The sequence below is a fragment of the Pongo abelii genome, chromosome 16 (genome assembly GCF_028885655.2).
Source record: "Pongo abelii isolate AG06213 chromosome 16, NHGRI_mPonAbe1-v2.0_pri, whole genome shotgun sequence".
Classification (NCBI taxonomy): domain Eukaryota; kingdom Metazoa; phylum Chordata; class Mammalia; order Primates; family Hominidae; genus Pongo; species Pongo abelii.
This window is the reverse complement of record NC_072001.2, coordinates 29662419-29685408: the sequence shown is the minus strand read 5'-3', so window position 1 is coordinate 29685408 and position 22990 is coordinate 29662419. Positions and strand designations below refer to the sequence as shown.

Sequence of the window (22990 nt, the reverse complement as noted above, 5' to 3'; positions counted from 1 at the left end):
CGAATGACCCATGACTAGAGATAAGTCATCCAGCAAGTCATGTAGATCCTGCACCTCCACAACCCTTCTGCATGCCTGCTTGCCAATATTTCTTCTTAAAACCATGTTTTCTGCCCAGAAAACTTATATGGTTCCTTCAGATATGAATCCAGCCCTTCCACATTGCTAAGCTCTGGAATAAAGTGACTTTCTTTCTTTTTTTTTGGAGATGAGTCTTCCTCTGTCCCCCAGTAGCTGGGATTACAGGCACATGCCACTGTGCCTAGCTAATTTTTGTATTTTTGTAGAGACAGGGTTTCACCATGTTGGCCAGGCTGCTCTTGAACTCCTGACCTCAGGTGATGGTCCTGCCTCGGCCTCCCAAAGTGTGTGATTACAGATGTGAGCCACAGCGCCTGGCCAGTGACTTTCATTTTACTACCCTTCTGTTATTTGATTTCGCAAGCAACCATTGCCAAACCTGGGTTTGGTAACAAAATGGTGCCAGGCTGTAATACAATAGATGAGGGGCACATTTTCCTTAAAGCAGGATCTGTCAAATCTGTTTACAGCACTGAAGCCCACAGACCCTGACTGTTGCCATACCTAGCAGAGCAAGCGCCCATCTATTATTATATATTCGCATAAAATACCAGTGTTTTTGATCTGTGGATTGCTCATGTCTCACACATCTTGAACAAGTGTTCCCAACCCTCGCATGTTTTTTGACTAAGACAACAAAAATTAAAATCTAAAAAGAGCATAAGCATGAAAGCCTTTGGAGAATATTAAGGTAGATGAAAATGACAATAACTAAAAAACCGAAATTCCCTTTTTACAAGTCAATGGCACAAAAGTATTTTCTGATTACAGCACTCAATGTACACATTTTCTAAGTGGTATTTTTTATATCTCTGAGAACTAAAACCAAATTTAATAATCACTCATCAAAAATAAGAAAAATTAATATCTAATAGAATAGGTAATCTGTACAAAGAAATGTCATGTACACATTTATAGAAGTGACGTGGAAGGAATTATGGAGTCCAGTCATTGTCTAAATCTTTGTATAAGGGGAAGATAAAGCAACATCATGAAGTTCACACCTGCACAATGAAGAAGTGATTGCTCCTTGTATTCAGACGTGACTGCTACACAAATCAATACCTTGTTAACCTTTCACACGTACAGCAAACTAAGCCATATAATGGAAAGTTTCACACATCTTTTTAAGCATAAGGATCTGAGCCAAATTTTCTTTTCTTTTTTTTTTTTTTTTTTTTGAGACAGAGTCTCCGTGTTGCCCAGGCAGGAGTGCAGTGACGCGATCTCGACTCACTGCAGGCTCCGCCCCCCAGGGTTCACGCCATTCTCCTGCCTCAGCCTCCCGAGTAACTGGAACTACAGGCGTCTGCCACCTCGCCCAGCTAATTTTTTGTATTTTTAGAATCTGTGCCAATTTTGCCTTGTGGCTTCCAGAACAGTTTCTGTCCTTCTCCTTTTCAACCACAGATATTTCAGAGAAAATTTGCACAAAAACATAAAACAGAGAATGTGTAACATCTGTCTTTCCTAATAAAAGTGATATTCACATTCAATTTAGGAGAGAGAAATATGAGAAAAGATTAAAATAATTAAAAGTGTTCATTGAAAAATAATTGTGAATGCATTTTTAAAACAGAGAAATAAAGGCCTTAAATACACAACACAAAAATAAAACTTTGGTTTTAGATGATGTTTATGAGAACAAACAAAGAAAAAATATATACCCAAGTGTTAAACACATTTGCACAACAAATCATATCAAAACCAGGATAAATATTACAATGCAAGAAATAAAGTCTTAAGGTACCACTCGTCAGCCAGCAGAATCAGTACTGAATAAACTCAGCATTATTCAAAAGAACTGAATTCCCCACCTCACCAACAGAAAGGACAAGGAGCTGCTGCCCTTGTGCATGGAGACCCCAAACAGTGGCTCTGAGCTCAGAGGCTCCCATGTGGCTTTGACTTTGGTGGGCATGGTCTGGAGGAGAAACAATCTGTCACAGGGTCATCTACACCAGTACAGGAGGTTACTATGGCTGCATCTCAAGGTTTTCAATACTACTGGCTGTTGTTGAAAGTATGTATACACAAACTGGGGAGTGGTGGTGTGGGACTGTCTCAGATTCCCAAGGATATTAAGGGATTTAAGAGTCTACAGCAACGTTCTAAGTTCTAAACCAGCCGGATGCGGTGGCTCACGCCTGTAATCCCAGCACGTCAGGAGGCTGAGGTGGGTGGATTGCTTGAACCCGGGTAATCGAGATCAGCCTGGGTAACAAGGTGAAACCCCATCTCTACAAAAAATACAAAAAAAAAAAGATTTAACCGGGCATGGAGTTGTGCACCTGTGATCCCAGCTACTTGGGAAAGTAAGGTGGGAGGATTGCTTGAGCCCAGAAGTCAAGGCTCCAGTGAGCCAAGATCTTGCCACTGCACTCCAGCCCAGGTGTAAGAGCGAGATCCTGTCTCAAAAAAAATAATTTTTTTTTTAAAAGTTCTAAACCTACAGCTTTATTGAAGGTACAGCTGAAAGTACTGGTGTAGCTGCAAGACATGCAGGTTGTTGCATTTTTTACTTCATTACAGAGAAGTACCATGGCTAAAAGAAGAGGCTCTGGGCCAGGCACAGTGGCTTACACCTGTAATCTTAGCAACCTGGGAGACAAAGCAGGGAGGATTGCTTGTGGCTAAGAGTTCTACACTAGCATGGGAAACACAGGAAGACCTGGTCTCTACCAAAAAAAAAAAAAAAAAAAAATTAATTAACCAGGCATGGTGACTTGTGCCTGTAGTCCTAGCTATTCAGGAAGCTGAGAGGGGAGGATCATTTGATCCCAGTAGTTCGAACACAGAATCTGCTCTATGACTGAGCCACTATACCCTAGCTGGACAACAGGACGAAAGCTTCTCTCTCTCTTAAAAAAGAAAAAATGAAAAACAATCTCTGGAGAGAAAATTATTGTTCTAAATAGACTCTCTTAATAATAAGACAGTGTGGGCTAGGTGCAGTGACTCACACTTGTAATCCCAGCATGTTGGGAGGCTGAGGCTGACAGATCACCTGAGGTCAGGAGTTCGAGACCAGCCTAGCCAACATGGTGAAACTCCGTCTCTACTAAAAATACAAAACAATTAGCCGGGTGTGGTGGCGCACACCTATAATCCATTACTCGGGAGGCTGAGGCACAAGAATCACTTGTACCCGGGAGAAGGAGGTTGCAGTGAGCCATGATTGCGCCATAGCACTCCAGCCTGGGCAACAGAGTGACTCTGTATCAAAAAAAAGATAACAATAATGATAATAATAAGACAGTGTGGAATTTGCACAAAGAAAGAAGAAACAACCAGTAACTTAAAAAATAAAAACAGAGCTAGAATGCAGACATATACATATATAAAAATTAATTTATATGTTGATGCATGGGGGAAAGATCAATTTTTATTAAAATGTTCCAGGAAATAGAATATCCACAGGGAACAACCAAGATCTGACCTTTGACCACACATACACGCAAAATCAATTCTAGTTGGTTCATAAGCTTAAATATAAAAATAATAGAGTATTCAGAAAACAATTTAGGAAAATATCTTCATGACAGAGGGTAGGCTGAGCTGTCTAACTAGACCTGAAAATTATTTACCATGTAAGACAAGACACATTCTACATAGTAAAAGTGAGCAAAGACTCTGGGACAGACAGTATCAAACTCAAGGTTCCTTTATACCTTTCCTGCAGAAAGTCAGCTCAGACTCCGAAATGGACCACAGAAGTGAAAATCATGCTTACTTCATGAGATGTCAGCGTGGATTGTATGAAATGATAACATATAAAGCATGTAGTATATTATCAAGCCTATACTAACCCCTAAAAATTAATTTTCTAATAAATTGTGAGATATATCATTTGCGTCAATTGTAACATGTCATTGTTTCATACAACAGAATGGAAGAACAAAACCACTAACAAATGAAGAACCTAGTACTTTTATCACTTATAAATAAATCACATAGTAATAATATACATACATTACAATTACTGGAAAAAATATTTTCAATGTTCATACATGTGGATATTTGTCTTGTGTCATTCCTACATGGGATGGAACATACACGAAAAACACATTGACAAAGTTTTTCCTAAATTTCCTCTCACTGAGATGTAACTCTCCTGAATGACTCTTCAACTCATCAGCTCATGATTTTCCCCGTATTATTATCACCTGTGCTAATCTGAAGCTTTGGTGATGCTGCACGTCCTGTGAGATTCCTGTGTTGTTGCTCCTGTGAGTTTATCTTTCCAACCTTCTGAAACCCCCTATGCAAGATATGATGTTGATGATATGACCTGAAAATGTCAATGGAAGGTTTATAGACCGAGCTCATGTATATGTAAATGAGGACAATCACATTATGGTCGCCTTCTCGTCAATAATGTTTTAACACTATCAGATTTAAGGTGCATCTGTGTTTCATAAACGTGAAAATGTGCCCTCTACGATGAATGGAATACACTGTCCTCTGTGACTGCCCATTTCTCAGTGTTAGATTATGGTGGTTCATTAACTGTATTCTTATCTGTTATTGAAGAAATATGCTTAAATCTTATCACATAAGTTTACCAAGTGCATTTACATTCTACATAGCTATTAGAGACATTAGAGTTATTAGTGGAATACTATAATTCTTCTGTTATGCATGGAAATGTAGTTTTATGAACTATGGTTTAAGAAATCCATTGAGGAAAAAGATAGAAATTATAAAGAGTTACTTGAAAAATTCACTGGAGTGATAGCTTTCTAAAGACCTAGAAAAAGCTGTATCTTGAAACTTCCCACTGCAATCTTAGGAATATGACCAATGATCCTTGTAAGCTTCATTATAAATTCCATTCTTTCAGCTATAACATTTATGTGGCTCGCTATAACATTCATGTAGCTCTTTTTTCTTCATTCCCATTTGCCGTTTTAACCATATGGTTGGTGATCATAGAAATGACTTTATAATTAGTCACTGCAGAAGTAGATGCATAATGGTCTTTATAAAATGTTTTAATCTGCCCCATTGCTACTCTGCTCAACCCTGATTTGGGTACTTGGATTTGAGGATTGGTTTTGGTTTTCCCTCAGGAATACTCTGATTGAAGAAGAAACACATAAAGTATGAGTTTCTGTATACTCAAAATTCAGTCAACTTCCTAAACTATGGGAGTTTCTTTATGTGTATGCAGAAACTCACATAGAAAAACAAAAACTCACATAATTTAGGAGGTTGACTGAATTTTGCCCTACAGTTTTAAATTCCAGCAAGGCTAAATTAAATAAAGATAAAGTCATGCTCTCAAATATCTAAGACATTCTTTCATTGAACTCCAACTTCTAATCAGGTTAGAGTGTGGAGACAAAGTGTTGGGTATTTGCCTCATGATCTGGTCTAGAATTTGGTTTCTTTTAAATGGTATCTCTTTTAGAATTGTGGTGTCCAGTCCAGCCTCTAAGGAACTGTGGGAAATCACATCTTCCATGCAGTTAGAGTTTGTCTGGGGACTCATTGCTCAGCACTTTGTCAGCTGCTTTCTCCACTCACTAGCATCCAACTGCAAAAAATCTGTTGTGTAAAAGATTCATATCCAGGTCTCTGTAAGTAGGGACTGGCCTAAACCAATTTATTAGAAACATTTTTTGTACTCTGCTTACCTGCTACCTTGGTGGCTTTAGGGTTAGCAGTGGGCAACATAATTCCACAATGTGAGTGTCAACAGAAGGCACGGTCCCAAACGATTCCTGATGGAGTCTGTAGAATTAAAAGAACTAAATTAGAACATATTTTTCTGAAAGGTTTGAAGGTACAGTTGTCTTTTGATTACTTGAAGAAGAAATCCCTGTACCAAGAAAACATTATCCTGAAGGCAGAAATACGAGGTATGTTCCCTGTCACTGAAATTTCTTATTCTTGGCTTCTAATATCTGAGAGTCATATCTCCCAAAAATGCTTCAGTGGGATCCTGAATATACACTGCTATATGATGTCCACACATGGGGCTTTCTGGGATATGGGAAGGAAAGGCAGCTTTTTCTGAATAAGTGGTTGCTAACACTCCAACTGCTGAGTGGGTAACGGAGAAGGAGAAAAAGGATGACAGTCACTAAAGCTTGATGGTGCCTTCTTGAAGCAGGTGCACTTGGGTTTGGAAAGGCAACTAGATAAAAAACGCTAGATTGCTTTTCTCTCCATATGTGCCCATTCATCTCTGGAACCCAAAGTCTTTTGCTTATGTCTTTGTTTTCTTTTAAAAAATTTAATACTTTTAGAAAACAAATTTATTTTGAAATAATTGCAGATTTACAAAAAGATACACAGGTAGAACAGACAGTAGCATATACCCTTCAGCTAACTAGAATGTTACTATTATAACCACAGTATATTCATGAAAACTAAGAATTTCACTGTTTCAAAACTATTAACTGATCTACAGACTTCCTTCATATTTTACCAGAATTTCTTTTTGTTGTATTTTGTTTTGTTTTTGAGATGGAGTCACGCTCTGTCGCCCAGGCTGGAGTGCAGTGGCGTGATCTTGGCTCACTGCAAGCACCGCCTCCCAGGTTCTTGCCATTCTCCTGCCTCAGCCTCCTGAGTAGCTGGGACTACAGGTGCCTGCCACCATACTTGGCTAAATTTTTGTATTTTTATTAGAGACAGGGTTTCACCATGTTAGCCAGGATGGTCTCGATCTCCTGAACTCATTATCTGCCCGCCTCAGCCTCCCAAAGTGCTGGGATTACAGGCGTGAGCCACCACACCCAGCCTCAGAATTTCTAATAATGATATATTTATCTGTTCCAAGACCTAATCCAGAATACCACATTGCAGTTACTGTCATATTACTTATGACTTGGTGCATAACAAATTCCTACACATCTTAGTGGTTCAAAACCACACACATATTACTCACAGTTTCTCTAGGTCTTCAGTCCAGATGTAGGTGATGGCCCAGGCTAAGGCTCAGCTGGGGAAGGGTCTCCTTCCAAGCTCATGTAACTGTTCTTAGGATTAACCTCTCTGACCTCATCAAGAAGAATTCATTAGTGAATTATTAGAAACACTTAAACAATTAATACTAATGTATTAAAAATTATTCCAAAAAAGTGGAGAAGGCATGATTTCCCATTGTATACTGAGTTAGTTTACTCTGATACCACAGCTAGATAAAGACATTTCAAATATGGAAAATGAAGAACAATATACCTTATGAATACAGGGGCAAAAATCATCAAGGAAATACTAGTAAAACAAACCATGCTGTTTTGGTTACTGTCCTTCATTGTTTGATGTGCACTGTCTTGCAATCCATCCTTCCAGATGAATCGTCAGTTTTTACCTGTGATAAGCCATGTCCAATTCCCATAAGTTTTACCACAACATTTTGTTTCATTCTTCCTGCAATTACTCCATCATTACTGTACCATCTCCTATATGTATGTAGTCGTCAGTGTGAAGCTGAGTAAGGGACAATGTGCACCAAACTCACAGAGAAAGATGGACAAGCGAGCTGGCCTTTGTATCACTAAAGGGAAGCTCAGATTGGTAAACATGTAATGTCTGTAGTAGTCTCACTGGGGACATCCACAGTATGTCAGTGAATCAAAAACGTAAGTAAGATCTCAAAGAAAGAATAATATCTCTGTCTAAACTCTTATACTCATAATAGACTTATTTACACTTATTGAAAAAGTCCTTCTAGAATTTTAAATTTACGTTTTATTCATATAAAAATGAAAGCAATATTGAAATTAATTCATAAATTAACTCACACATATCTTGGTATTCAGATTATGATTGTTCTGAATTAGGTGTTGACACTTTTTCAAAGTGATTATTGATATAGTTGGATGAATATCCACCATGCTTGTTACTATCTTCTAGTTTTTGCCCTGCCCATTTCCATTTTGTCTTCCATTCATTTCCTTTTTTTGTGGTTTTTATTCAGTCTTTCATATAATTCAGTCATCTTTCTTAGCATCTCAGACTTTTTTTGTACTTTTTTATTGGTCACTCAAGATGATAAAAACTTTTCATATTCTTAATTGATCTTACATATAACAGCTTATTTCAAATAATTATATTCAATAGCAGACAGGTGCCTTTCAACAACGTAGTAGCAAGGCTGGGCATGGTGGCTCAGTCCTTTAATCACAGCAGTTTGCGAGGCCGAGGTGGGTGGATCACCTGAGGTCGGGAGTTTGAGACCAGCCTCGCCAATGTGGTGAAACCCCATCTCTACTAAAAAGATACAAAAATTATCTGGGCATTGTGACACACGTCTGTAATCCTAGCTACTCAGGAGGCTGAGGCAGGAAAATAGCTTGAATGTGGGAGGCAGAGGTTGCAGTGAGGTCAGAACACACCACTGCACTCCAGCCTGGGTGACAGAGCAAGACTGTGTTTCAAAAAAAGAAAAGCAGCAATTAATTTAATTATATTTTCATAAGTATAAGATATATAGATATGTGTGTGTATATATATATATAGATAGATAGATATACATATAAGTAAAATGAAAGGTAGGAAAAGAGGGACAAAAGGAAAAATACAGCATAAAGGAAGAAATCGTTAGAACTATTCTTTAATGAGATGGTTACACTACTTCTGAGGCAGTATACTTTTATATGAAAGAAGCTTAGATTCGTTGTAAATATAAATTACAACCTCTAGGGCAGGATACTGGACCAGGAGCCTCTGTTTTTTGCTGTCTGTGGCCAGAGGCTGCGTTCAATTATTTCCCATGTTGGCTTCTCTCCCATGGCTGAATGTGTCCTCAAAGCCACCATGACAGAGAGCTTGCAGCAAGACAGGTATCATAATCTTAGGTAACATGATTGCCCAAGTGACATCCTATCACGTTATAGTCTTCTGATGTATCAAAGCAAGTTTCAGTTTCTCCCCAAAGTCACAAGGAAAGGATTAGATATTCTAATTGAGCTGTGAGGATCATTGTGCACCATCTTAGAGTTCACCTGCCAACGTCAGGTCTTGCTTAATCTGGGACAGGTTCTCAGTCCTCACTTTGTGAGGAAACAGGTCAAATATTTTGTAAAATGTATCAAAATCTGGATTTCTCTGAATGTTTCTCATAATTTTACTGAGCAATATAGATAGAGACATGTAATTATCTATTTGTGAAGACAAGAAACAGTGAACAGGACATTATTTACAAATACAAATTTAGAGACCAAAACTAAGAAAGAAAAGTTTGTGAATGGGAAAAGGAAAATTAAAAATAATAGTAATGTTCACCAGGGTAACAAAAAGGGTGGGAATGGGGAGGTGAGCACTTGGGACACTACAAGATCGACAATGTTCTTCTTAGTAAGCTCAATAGTGTAATTTTTAAAATATATATATTTTATTTATTTTTTAAATCTATTTTAGAGTAGTTTGGATTTACAGAATAGTTAGAAGTACATACAGAGAGTTTATATGTATTCAACACATAATTTCCCTTTTATAAATTCTTACATTCATTTGAGACATTTGTCACAATTGATGAACCAATATTATACATTATCATTCACCAACATTCACGATTAATCAGATGTTCTGTTTTCACCTAATGTCCATATTCTGTTCCAGGATTCTGCCCAGGACACCACATCACATTTAGGTACCGTGTGCCAGTTTCTCAGATTTTCCTTATTTCTGATATCATTGAAATCGTTCCTTTGGTATGTCTCTGGTGTTTTCCTAATGATTGGATGGCTGTTGTGGATTTAGCAGAGGAAAACCACAGAGGGAAACTTTTATACTCATGATATTATAACAAGAGTACATAGTGTCAACATGCTGTATCACTTTTTTTTTTTTTTTTTTTTCTTTGAGACAGGGTCTCACTCTGTTGCTCAGGCCAGAGTACAGTGGCATGAACAAAGCTCGCTGCAGCCTCGAACTCTTGGGCTTGAATGATCCTCCACCCCAGCCTCTTGAGTAAATGGGACTACAGGCATGCGCCACCACATCTGGGTGATTTAATTTTACTTTACTTTTGTAGAGGCAGAGTCTCACTACATTGCCCAGGCTGGTCTCTAAGTCCTGGCCCCAAGCGATCCTCTCACCTCAGGCTCCCAAAGTGCTGGGATTACAGGTGTGAGCCACTGTGCCCAGCTGCTTTATCATGGTTAATGTTATTTGATCACATGGATGAGGCAGTTTAGCTCAGTTTTCTCCACTATAAAATTAATATTATTGCCCTTTTGATGTTGTACCTTTTGGAAAAAACATCACTATGCACAGCACATACATGAAAAGTGGGGAATTATGCCCCATTCCCCTATGGACAGACCTTGTATAAATGTCATTTGTGTTTCTGTAAAAAATATTTAACATTCTTTGGGCTGTTCTGAATCAATTGCATTTTTCTATGCATTTTAGAATCAGTGGTCCAAGAATTGCTAAAAATGAAAAAAAAGTTAGAATTTTAGTAGGGCTTGTATTGAATCTGAAGATACATTTAGAAAGTATAAGCATCTTGGTTAATACTTAACAGCTTTCTGATCAATGAAAATCTAGTTCACATAGTATATTACACTAATTATTTTATTCATTTACTTAGGATTTCTTTAATACTTCAATATCATTTGTTATTTTCAATATATATATCTTGCAGTTATATTATTTTCAAATACATTTCCTTTTTGATGCCATGTTAAATGAAATTATTTTCTGAGTTTCATTATTTGATTAGTTTCTATTGTATAAGAATGCAGTTTATTACATTGATCATGCATACTGAATTTTTTTTTGTTCCAACCTTATTTTAGAGGATTTTTTAGGATTTTCTATACATTAGATTATGTCACTGGCCAATAGATGTTTGACTTCTTCCCTTTTAATTTGGAAGTCTTATATTTATTTTTCCAGCCTAATTTTATAGATTACATCCTCAAGCATAATGTTTAGTTGAATTAGTGGGAATAGATAACCTTTTGTTTTACAATTTTGGGCAAATTACTGAGACCTACTTGATACCATATGTTGTCATGTGAATTTTTCATGGGTGCCTGTGTTAGGTAAGAACATTCCCTTTATGCAAAATTTGTTTAGTGTTTTTACTGTGAATGGGTTTTTGAATTGGAAAGTGCTTATTCCATATCTTTAGATGTGATAAAGAAAATTTTGTCATTTATTATATCAATATAGTTATTACACTAATTCTTTTTATATGTTTTACCAAAGTTGTGATCCTGAGTAAATAAATAAATAAATTAGTGTTTAATTCTGTTTTATGATCCTGATTTGTGTTCAGACTATTTCCTTGAGAATTATTGCCTGGGTATCCATAAAGCATATTAGTTTATAGTTTTCCTTGTTTGGACTGTCTTTGTTTGGTTGTGGCCTCAGAGGAAACTGCCTCATAGAATGTATTTCACACTGATCTCTTCTCTATCATTTTATTTTTCTGCAGAACAGTTAGTAAAAACTTGCTATTGATATTTTAAAGGTTTGGAATAATTAATCAGTGAAGTCTTCTCACCCTGGTCAATCACGTGAACTTGGAAAATGATTCCTCCCCAGCTGATCCTTCAGGTGAGACCTCAGCCTTGGCCATCATCTACATCTGGATTCCTGACCCAGAGAAACTGTGAGTAATTTGTGTGTGCTTTTGAGCCACTAAGCTATGTGGTAATTGGCTATGCTGCAATAAACAATAATACACTTGACAGTAAACATAATATGTTATCCTTGATTAGATCCAAAAAAAGGAAAAATGGCATTAGTGGAAAACCTGGTAAAATATGAAGATAGTCAGTACTTTAGTTAGTAGTTTTGTGCCTTTATCAGTTTCTGAGTTTTCATAGATAGTCTATGGTTCTGTTGTGATATTAATATCACAGGAAATTGAAGGGTATATACAACTTTATGTAAGATTTTAACAACTCTCTGTAAATCTAAAATTATTTCAAAATAAATAGAAGTGTAGACATGGCTCATATATTTGAGATCAGGTCTTCCTGTTAATTGAGCCTTCATGGAACCTAAATCTCATGGTACAAATGCAATAACATTATAAAATATAAATCAGATGAGTTTCTATTTTACTCTATTCTTCAGGGAACACTAAAGCCCATTCTTCTTCTCAAGTATTCAAAAATAAAGTTGATCCAAGTAACAAGTGGACAGCATAAAAGATTGTCTGGAAACTATAATGCATCTACATCTGCAGTAACTAATCATAAAATGATTTGTATGATCATTCTTCACATGATTAGAATGACTATGGGAAGGAAGAAAAAGAAATGTAACTTTTTTGATTTAAAAATTGTATCTGTGCAAGTGTGGTGGCACACACCTGTAGTCAGTCCTAGCTGCTAGGGAGGGTGGGTAGGATGAACATGTGGTACCAGGAGTTTGAGGCTGTGTAGTGTGCTATGCTTCTGCCAGTGAATAATCAGTGCACTCCAGCCTGGGAAACAGTGAAACCCCATTAAATAAATAAATGAATAAGTTACAGAGATCATTGTTTATATTTCTATGATTAGGGCTGAAATCCTCTAGACAGAGATTTTTTGTTGTTTTGTTTTTTGAGACGGAGTCTCACTTTGTCACCCAGGCTGGAGTGCAGTGGCGCGATCTCAGCTCACTGCAAGCTCCGCCTCCCAGGTTTACGCCATTCCCCTGGCTCAGCCTCCCCAGCAGCTGGGACTACAGGCGCCCGCCACCATGCCCAGCTAATTTTTTTTTGTTTTTAGTAGAGGCGGGGTTTCACCATGTTAGCCAGGATGGTCTGGATCTCCTGACCTGGTGATCCACCCACCTCGGCCTCCCAAAGTGCTGGGAATACAGGTGTGAGCAGCCGCACCTGGCCTGAGATTTTTCTTTATCTTTGGAGAGCTACCACTCCAGTGCAAACTTTCAAATAATGCCTTGCCAGTTTTACTTTCCCTCTCAAGGATTCCTGGAACTATAGTTTATAAAATTATCTCACAGCATGTGTTTTATTTCACAGCATGTGTTTTATTTTTACTTCTGTTTGCTGTTAAGGCCTCTCTGGATGGCGGCTATAACCTATAGCCCTGCCCAATACGACTTAGGGTTTGGTACTGGCTGTACCTTTCATAGGATGCTTACTTATCCTGGTCGATGGCCTAAAGCCCAACTATCCAGCTACATCCAGGTATCCTTCTCACAGAGTAGTTGTTTATACTGTAAGACACCCTGGGGCTCCTGTCTGACCTGTGTCTAGTTTATTTCTACCAACGTAACCACTCTCTAGGAGAGTGCTAAGTGGGAGAAAAGTGATGTCCATGTGTGTTCGTAAAGTGAAATACAGAGGAGGGAAATCAACAAAATGTATATAATGGCATGAGTAATGTATTACTAACCAATCCCAGTAAGAAGAGGCAGCATTCCTTGAAGTGCCGATGGAAAGAGAAGAGCTCTCCAGGACATACACTCATAAGCAGCAGGGGTGGTGGAGGAGCAACTGGAGACAGACATTGTATTGTGCCATTTGGCTGAAGTCTTTATGTGTGTATTTGTCAGGTTTTTTTTCCAGAGACAGAACTACAGGGAGGTAGATAGGTAGGTAGATAGATAGATACATACATAGATGGAGAGTTGACAGATAGATAGACAATAGTTAGATGAGCGGCATTTTGTTTGGGGATTTACTCATGTAACATTGTAGAGACAGAGAATTCCCAAGACAGCCATCTGGGAGTTTAAGGACCTTCGATGCTGTAGCGTGGTAGCTCAGTCCAAAGCTGAAATCTTCAGAACCAGGGAAGCCCTTGGTGTAATTCTCAGTTTGGGACCAATGGTCTGAGAATCCAGGGCATTTACTGGTATAAGTTCTGGAGTTTCAAGGCCATAGATCATAGAGTTCTGTTTTCCAAGAGCAGGAAAAGGAGTATACTTTCTCCAGGAGAGGGACATGAAAACTTTTTAAAAATTTTTCATTTTTGGTTCTATTTGGTCCCCAAGGAGATTGTATGCTGCCTTCCCCCATTGAGGGTGGATTTTTCCCACTAAATTCCCTGACTCATACACCAATCTCCTCTGGAAACACCCTGGCAGACACACCCGGAAGTAATGCTTCACCAATTCTGTAGGTAAATCCGGTCAGCATTTTAAATTAACCATGACAAGTCCAGAACCTTTCTAGTTGGCACCTATATGTATCACCTTAAGCCCTAACTAATCTTCAAATACAGACAATAAGAAGGCAATAGTTCTATGTAACATGATGCAACGATCCTTTGTGCAACCAGAACTCACTATACTATTTTTCTTAAGAGTAGTAGAAGTTTGTGGGTGATGTTTACTCTTCTCCTGATAACCCATAACTTCAATACAAATACAAATATGTTAAATTACTAACACTTAACTGCTAATATCAATTTATTACATTCATGTGTTATGTGACAAAAGAAGAGAGAAATAAAAACAATGTTATTTACCTAATATATTTATATATAACACACAAATGTATTATTTGAAAAGTAGATAGGAAATACTAGTGACAATTTTAATCCTTATTTCTGTAACTGGTCACCTGGTCCTGTCTGGTATTTATAACTCCCTTCTACTGCTACCCATTCGGTATTCTCCTTGTCTTCAGCAAGCCCCTCTGCTGGTCCTGGGTCTTTACCTGGCAGGGTGATGCAAACCTTCATTCCTGAAAGATCTGGAGCATTTGTATGCTTGTCTGGAATGGTTATAAAAATCCACTGAACTTAATAGCGGGGCATAGTAATACTAATATTTTGTTTTAGTCCATTTTCTGTTACTTAGAATACCTGAAACTGGGTAGTTGATAAAGAAAACACATGTATTTCATACAGTTATAGAGGCTGAAAAGTCTAAGGTTGAGAGGTTGTATGTGGCAAGATCCTGTTCCTGGTTGGGACTCTCTGAAGAGTTCTAAAGCCTACAGTGTATCGTATGGCAATGGAGTAGAGCTTGCTGACATGCAAGATTATGTCTCCCTTCTTATAAGCCACTCTTCTCTCATAATAGACTATTAATCTTTAAATATTAATGTATTAATCCATGAAAGGATTAATTCATTTAAGGGGTCAAACTCTTCATGATCCAATCACATTTTAAAGGTCTCACAATTCAATACTGCCATGTTAGGGATGAAATTTCAGCATAAATTTGGGAGGGAAACAATATTCCAACCACAGGACTCCGCTTCTGACTCTAAAAATCACGCCCTGTCACTTACAAAAAGTTTATTCCATTCCTATATTTGAAAGGCTTAAATTGTTCCAGCACCAACAGAAAGTTCCCAAATCTGAAGTCTGCTCTGTCAGCCCATGAAATCAAAACAAGTTATCTTCATACAAAATTCAGCAGTTGGGTTGTTGATGGCCAATGGATTCATGTTGGCTGCTGCCCAGATAGAGCCACTTTACCAAGATAGGGGAATTGTTGTAGAGAAAATTTTATACATGTAGAGCTGGCTAAAGGAGAGAGCAGAGTTTTCTTATTACTCAAAACTGCTTCCCTAAATATTCAGAGGCTAGAGTTTTTATAGATAGTTTTGTGGGCAGGGGATTAGAGAAAGGGACATGCTAATTGGTTGGGTCAGGGATGAAATCTTAGGAAGTCAAAGCCATCTTCTTTGCTGACTCAGCTCCTGGGTGTGGGCCATGTATCCAGCTGAGCCAGTTTACTGGTTTGGGTCGCACCCGCTGATCTGTCAGAATGCAAGTTATGAACAATACCTCAAACACCAATCTTAGGTTTTACAATAGTAATGTTATTTATAGGAGCCATTGGGGAGGTTATTAATCTTGTGGCCTCTGATTGTATGACTCCTGAGCCATACTTTCTAATATTGTGGTTAATTTGTTAGTTTTACAAAGGTGATGTGGTCCCCAAAAAATGAGGGGTTTTGTTTCAGGCAGGAGCTGTTATTATTTTTGTTTCAAAGTTAAGCTACAAAGTAAATTTCTCCCAAAGTTAGTTTTGTTTTTACCCAGGAATAAGCAAGGACCGCTTGGATGTTAAATGCAAGATGAAGTCACTTAAGTCATATCTTTCTCTCTATCATAATTTTCTCACTGTTAACTCTTTTTGCAAATGTGATTTCAATTTCCCCTTCCGAGTTTCATTGCATCTTATTCTTAAGGGGTGAGGTACAGAGTTGGGAAAAGGCCAAAGACCATTCTAACTTCTTCCTGCTGACAAGGCGTATACTTGACATAGGATTTGGCCCCAGAGTAAATGGAATGAAACTGCTTTGCAGCTGCCTGCATTATTCACAGGTGCCTGGATGGGGTTCCTAGGCTTGCATGACCAAGACGTTAGTACTCTCATCCACAGTTTTAGTACAGCACTTAAGTGAACAGCTGACTATAGGATAGTGAGTCCTAATATATAAGGAATGGAAGTCCTACCTTCACAAGTCCTTATATAATTCATCTAAATCCTTGAGGGATTCGGGTGAATAGCCCCAAGAACCAATCAGACATGGGGTCAATAGTCAAGAGAGATTTGGGTCAGAGGTTCTTAGAAAGACAAATTGGAATAAACAGGAAAGAGCAAATTTAAATACACCATCTCATATCATTTTAGCTAGTTTCCTAGTCTCAGAATAAATCGTAGCAGTGTTTCATTCCAGGAGGTGTCACTGCAAATGAACTAGGCCTCCTTATGTGATTAAGGCAAAAAATATTTTTAATAACCGGCATTTGTATGGAAATAGAAAATAATAACAAAGGTTGATATTGGGCACAGTGCCTCCAGATGTTAAATTCAAAGCATTTTTAAGTTACAAAGGAGGATAGCAATGACAATCTCACATATTTCGCATCTGCATCTCAAGGGATAAGCTTCAGTATGCAGGGCCTCACAAAGAAGTTCGTAGCCATTTCATTGAGTCCAGGTCAGAAAAATGGAAGAAAAATGTGAATGTGTTAGTTGGAGGACTTTAGCTCTGAGAGATTTCAGGATTCAGTCCAAAATGCAGAAAACAATAAAAAGCTCAAAAACAATGGACAAGACTAGAATCTAACAACAGGCGTGCTACATTATTTTTCTGAAATACAATGTTTCGCTCTCTAGTTCTCATTTTTATCTAAGACATATCATAGTAGGACACATTTATTTGCAAAATAAGTTTTTGTATTATTATACTTATCCTGATTATTTGCGTAAAGTTCAGCAAGAATAATTATTTGCCATATTAGCCTTTTCTAAATTGGGTTTGCTGGAACTTTGTTCCCTAAGGAATCTCAGATTGGACTTTTTTAAAGCCTTGAAAGGATGTATCTGTGCCTGCAAATACTTGTACATATTGGTTGAAATTCTTCTTCTTCAGGTCCCAAGATAATTTAGGAATCATAGGCCTGTCAGAATGTGACGTTTTATACTTACCACAGGTCAGGAACCCTGTACAAGGCCTGTGTAGACAGTCATGAGGTCGGTTTCTTAAGGAGCTTTTATCATCTCTGTTAGTCAACTTTAATTCCTCAAGCCTGTCTGTTTGTATCTGAAAGTAGGCCATTCCACTGGTAAAATAATCATATCTTTGGTAATATAATCAGTGTCTCCAATTGTGTTCTGTTACAAAAGAAATCAGATTCTTATTGTATTTGTGTAAATTACTATATCTCCATAGTATAGAATACTCATAAATAGTTTTCAAATTCTGGAGAAATCAAGTAGAGAAAATGAAATATCCTTCATCTTTTGTTCACAGGAATATAGTTTACTCAATCATGAAAAGGTGTAAATAGCTGAAAAGAAAAATGTTGTCTTGACTCTGAAAAACAACAAAAAGGATCAGCAACATTTCAAGCAACCAGTCATAAAAGGATTATTGTGGTCTTCTACTAGTTCAGTCCATGCAGTTAACTTTGTCTGACATTGGGCCTGCAGTCCTCATAAACATACCAGCTATCTCTGAGAGTCCTGGAAGTTTGTTTGTTTTGTTTTGTTTTTTTCCTATTTCAATGCCACAATCTTTAGTTATCAGAAACCTGTATTCAGGAGAACGTTTCAAAGAGCAAACACTTTTTGAATAGTTTTTAAAAAAACAGCAAAATAATCTGTGGATGACAATAATCTCAGGACAACCATTGTTTTATTATATTTACTTTGATTTTTTTGAGACATGGTCTGAAGCCACCCAGGCTGGAGTGCAGTGGCACAATTACAGCTCACTGTAGCCTCACCTTCCTGGGATCAAGCAATCCTCTTTCTTCAGCCTCCAGAGGAGCTGGGACCACAGGCAAGTGGTACCACATCCAACTAATTTTTTGGTTTTTTGTGGAGATAGGGTCTCACTATCTTGCTCAGGCTGATCTCAAACACCTGAGCCTGAACAATCCTCCCAACTTAGCCTCCTAAAGTTCTAGGATTACAGGCATGAGCCACCGTGCCCAGTGAGGACATTACAGGCTTGAGTCACTGTGTCCAACGAGGCCATTGTTAAAGACACAACCGACAAAGAAATCTGGTCGCTTCTGTGGCACATAAGAATTCAATGTAATAATCATAATTATTACTGATAACATATATTAAGACATATTAGAATTATAGGAACCATATAATTTTGGACAACATACTAATAACATATTTATATAAATATAACCCAAAGAAAGTTAAACATGACTTTGTATTTGACAATGTTTTCTGTAGGTTAATATACCAAATAAGCCAAATATATCTCTTTTGGACTTCAGGGGACCTAATACTTAAAAGACTAATGAGTTAAAATAAAAATTCTGAGTTTATAATTTTATTTTTCAAAGTGTGCAAATATTAAAGGCTTAAAACACTTCATACCACAAAATAGAATCCCAGATAACCACAAATCATTTGTGTAGCCAATATGATAGCTCAAAAATTTAAAAGGGCAAAAGCCTTTATTCATTGGTAGAGAGGAGACTCAGCTCCCAAACAACAGGACCATATAAAGACAGCGTGAGGCCATCTGAATCTGTGTCTTCTCTCGCCACTAGTTTTTTCAGCTTATTTAAAAGACAAATAAAAAATATTTTATTATATCTCTGTATTATACAAAAATCTTGTTGAAAGAGACAATCAAATTTTACCTTTGCATTTGTGTTTTATTAATGTCAAACCCAATTTTTACATAAAACTTTATAAACAAATCTATCCAATCTAAATCAGTTTGACCATAACTGTTCACAGTTTTCTACTAAACAACTGATTAATGCGTCAGGAAAACTCTGTTGATCACACATAAGGGTGCAGACATAGAGAAGCAGATCTGGTAGGATTATATGGATTCTTCATTTGTCAGTTTTTAAGTTTTTCTTTTTCATTTTAGATCATCAGTCTCTTGATTACCTGTTCCCTGCCCTAAACAGTTTTTAACCAGGCAGTTCCAAATTTTTATTTTAAAGGGATAATTCTTAGGTGAAATAATTATAGAGAATTTATATTTTATCTAAACCAAGGAAAAATGTGGGGGTAAAAGTTCAGTCAGGATGGCCAGGAAAAGTAGAAACTCTTACATGTGGAGATTTTCTTACAGTTGTTAAGTTTTTAAATGGGATTATTGCCTTTGTGGTGGAACCTTTTAAGGAACAGAACCAGGAAAATATGCAGTTTCTAGGGCCTAGAAAGGAGGCAGAGCTGGAAGGCAAAACAGATTCCCCTAAATGAGGAATCTTATTTTTATACCGAATCCTGGGTCCCCTAAAGAGGGAAACAATATGGGATGACACAGTGCAATGCTTCCACAGTGTATTTCATTGTAAGGACATTTCCCCAAGGCTGCTGGACAACCCAACGCCCATCAACCCACTTTGTAATCAGCCCATTAGAGCACACCTGTCTTATTTAAATGTACAAATAAAAGAGTATCACCCTGTAGTAATAATCACTTACTATAAGCAACTACCATTAGTCATTTTATTTTATTTTATTTTATTTTTATTTTTTGAGACAGAGTCTTGCTCTGTCCCCCAGCCTGGAGTGCAGTGGCACAATCTCGGCTCACCGCAAGCTCTGCCTCCCAGGTTCATGCCATTCTCCTGTCTCAGCCTCCCGAGTAGCTGGGACTACAGGTGCCTGCCACCATGTCTGGCTAATTTTTTGTGTTTTTAGTAGAGACGGGGGTTTCACCGTGTTAGCCAGGATGGTCTCTATCTCCTGACCTGGTGATCTGCCCACATCAGCCTCCCAAAGTGCTGGGATTACAGGCGTGAGCCACCGCGCCCAGCCCATTATTCATTTTAATAAGTATATTTTTTATCTAGCTATTACACAGTTAATGTTTTTTCCATAATGCAAAGTAATTTGAGGTCCCTGCAAGAGTCAAAAAGATTAGCTACAAGAGGAAGGAGGAACAGACATGAGTAAATGGAGGATCAGAAAGAATTCCACTGAATGAGAAACTTTTACAGAGGGAGAGCAAAGGCTTTAAAATATATCTGTACACATATAGCTCAATATCAGCCTTAAACAAGTTGATTTTTGATTACAGAGCTCTCAAAAGAAAATCTGCTGAAATCTTTTATTAATAGATTTTAGCCAGGACAAATAGGTAGTATTTTTGGCTTTAAACTTTTCCAAAGGTAACGGCCCATGAGAAACTTATAAGCCTAACTAAGGTTATGACTTAACCATGGATGCATGAGGTGTCTCAGAGGGATAGCAAGCAGTTTTTGCAAGATGTAGAATTTCCCCAAAGATAGCTTAGAAAGGAAAATTTAAGACAGAAAGTTAGAACATATCCATGGAGAAGAAAATCATCGAATGAATGGCAAAAAGTCTCCAAATATCAGACTAGAAAGGTCTTACTGCTTGAGCTGAGAATCAAACCCAGGCTGCTGCAGTAAAAGGGAAAAACCTTAGTTACTGAGCTACAGTATGGGGCAGTGGCTGTTGGTTAGAAATAATGTAGGTCAGTCAGCTCCAAGCTTCAGGGATTTTAGCTGCTCAAGAGAATCCGTAAACCTAGCTGTGACATTATCATGTATCCTTTCAGACTGGCTGCCTGACATGAATCCAGAAATTCCAACCCTCTGTATGCGGGAGAACAAGGGACAGCACCCTCACATGTTTACCAAGTTAAGTTTTCAAGGACATAAAACAAGATAAGAGGGAAACTTCAACTTTTTTTGCTTCAGGGAGGTGTAGCAAATTTTGTTAACTGAAGAGTCTGCAGGGCCAGCCCGAACAGTGGGTTTATAGGGATCCTAGGCCCCTTAGGTTTCACAGTGTGAATGCTATCTCTAGGAGCAATTGAGGATGTTAGTAATCTTATGGCCTCTGGCTGTATGACTCTTGAGCCATATTTTCTAATCTTGTGGTTAATTTGTTGGTTTTACAAAGGTGATCTGGTCCCCAAGCAATTAAGGGATTTGTTTCAAGGAGGGGCTGTCATCTGTGTTTCAAAGTTAGGCTATAATGTTAATGTTCCCTTTGTCCAGGAACAAACATGGGCAGCTTGGAGATTAAAGGCAAGATGGATTCAGTCAGGTCATGTCTCTTTTACAGTCATAATTTTCTCACTGTTAGAATTTCTTCAAAGGTGATTTCAGGATAAACATAATGTACACATTCCCATTCTATAAGAGAGAAATAGACACAAAGAAAACAGTAACAGCCCCTAAGTAAATTTGAAGTCCATGAGGGCAAACATTACATCTTAAAGCTGGAGAGGCTTTTTTCCTTACTCCTTAGTACACTGAGGTGAGGGTTGTAGTGGCAAGCCCTATTCAGTGTCACTGCTACGGTTTTCCTTGGTGAATCACCCGTACGTGCTTGTACCGGTTGAAATTTTCCCAGGCGGGCATTGAATGCCGCAGGGGACTTCACAATCCTGGGATCCTGGTATTGGTACCACTAGGCATTACCCATGTGGAACTCCCTGCAGTGACTTCAATGCTGTGGCTTCACTTGGCATTGCCCTGGTGGGGACTCTTTGCAGCAGCTCCAACCCCACATTTGTGTTTGGCATCCTTCTACTGGGGGCTCTCTGCAGTGGATCTGGCCCTGTGACACCTCTCTCTCTGGACTCCCAGGCTGTCAAAAAAAAACTACTTTGAAATTTGTGGAGGCTGCCTAGCCATCATTTATGCCTTAAGTGTAAGAACTACCTTTATTTTCTTTATAAATTACCCAATATTTTCTATTCTGTTTTAAACAACAAAGAAGGGACTAATACAGAAAACTGGCAATGACAAGTAGGTTGCTGCTGAAAATGAATACCTGAAAATATGAAAGTGTCTTTCAAACTGGGTGATGGGCAGAGGCTAAAACAATCTTGGAGAGGCAGACTAGTAAAAGCCTGTATTCTTGTGAGGGTTTAGAAGATAGGAAATATCTGGGAGTCCTTATTGACTGATGAAGTGTTTGTGACCACACTGCTTTGGGAGAAATGGCACCATATAATGCATGCTGGTTCAGAGCATATACAGCCTTGTAGAGAACCTTGCCCCACAGTTACACAGTATTGTCATGTAGCAGGTGCTGGAACCGTAACTCCCAAAGGTCATTCCACCATTGTTTCAAGTGAGTTGCTTCAGGATTATAGGGAACATAGTGAATGCACTGAAGTTTCTGAGCAGGAGCTCATTTCTGCCCTTCTTTGTGTGTGAAGTGAGTTCCTTGTTGAGAAGCAATGCTGTGTGGAATACCATGATGGTAGATAGGCATTCTTTAAGTCCATGGATGGTAGTTTCCACAGAATACCTGTATGCAAGGAAGTAAAATTTATAGACAGAGTAACTGTCTTACTATTCCAGGAAGAACAAAATGCTGCCCCTTCCCTGATGAAAGCTGCCCAATGTAATCAACCTACCACAAGGAAATTGGCAGATCTTCCTGGGGAATGGTGCCATATGGGGGCTCGGTGTTAGTTTCTGCTGCTGACAGCTGGAACACTCAGAGGGGTCTGTAACCTGGTTGGCCATGGTGAAAGGAATTCCAGGTTGCTGTGTTATGCAAAACCTCAGTCCCTACCACTATGGCAACTTTATTC

At 38.2% G+C, this 22990-nt stretch overlaps 1 long non-coding RNA gene across 1 annotated transcript in view; it reads left to right on the top strand.

Moving 5' to 3' along the window:
• The window catches only part of LOC134760254 (uncharacterized), a 157625-nt gene that overhangs the window by 119848 nt on the left and 14787 nt on the right, over positions 1-22990 (top strand). The window contains exons 22-23 of the long non-coding RNA XR_010137433.1: positions 9908-10044; positions 11522-11662. This is a non-coding gene — a long non-coding RNA (uncharacterized LOC134760254). The remainder of the gene's footprint in view (positions 1-9907; positions 10045-11521; positions 11663-22990) is intronic.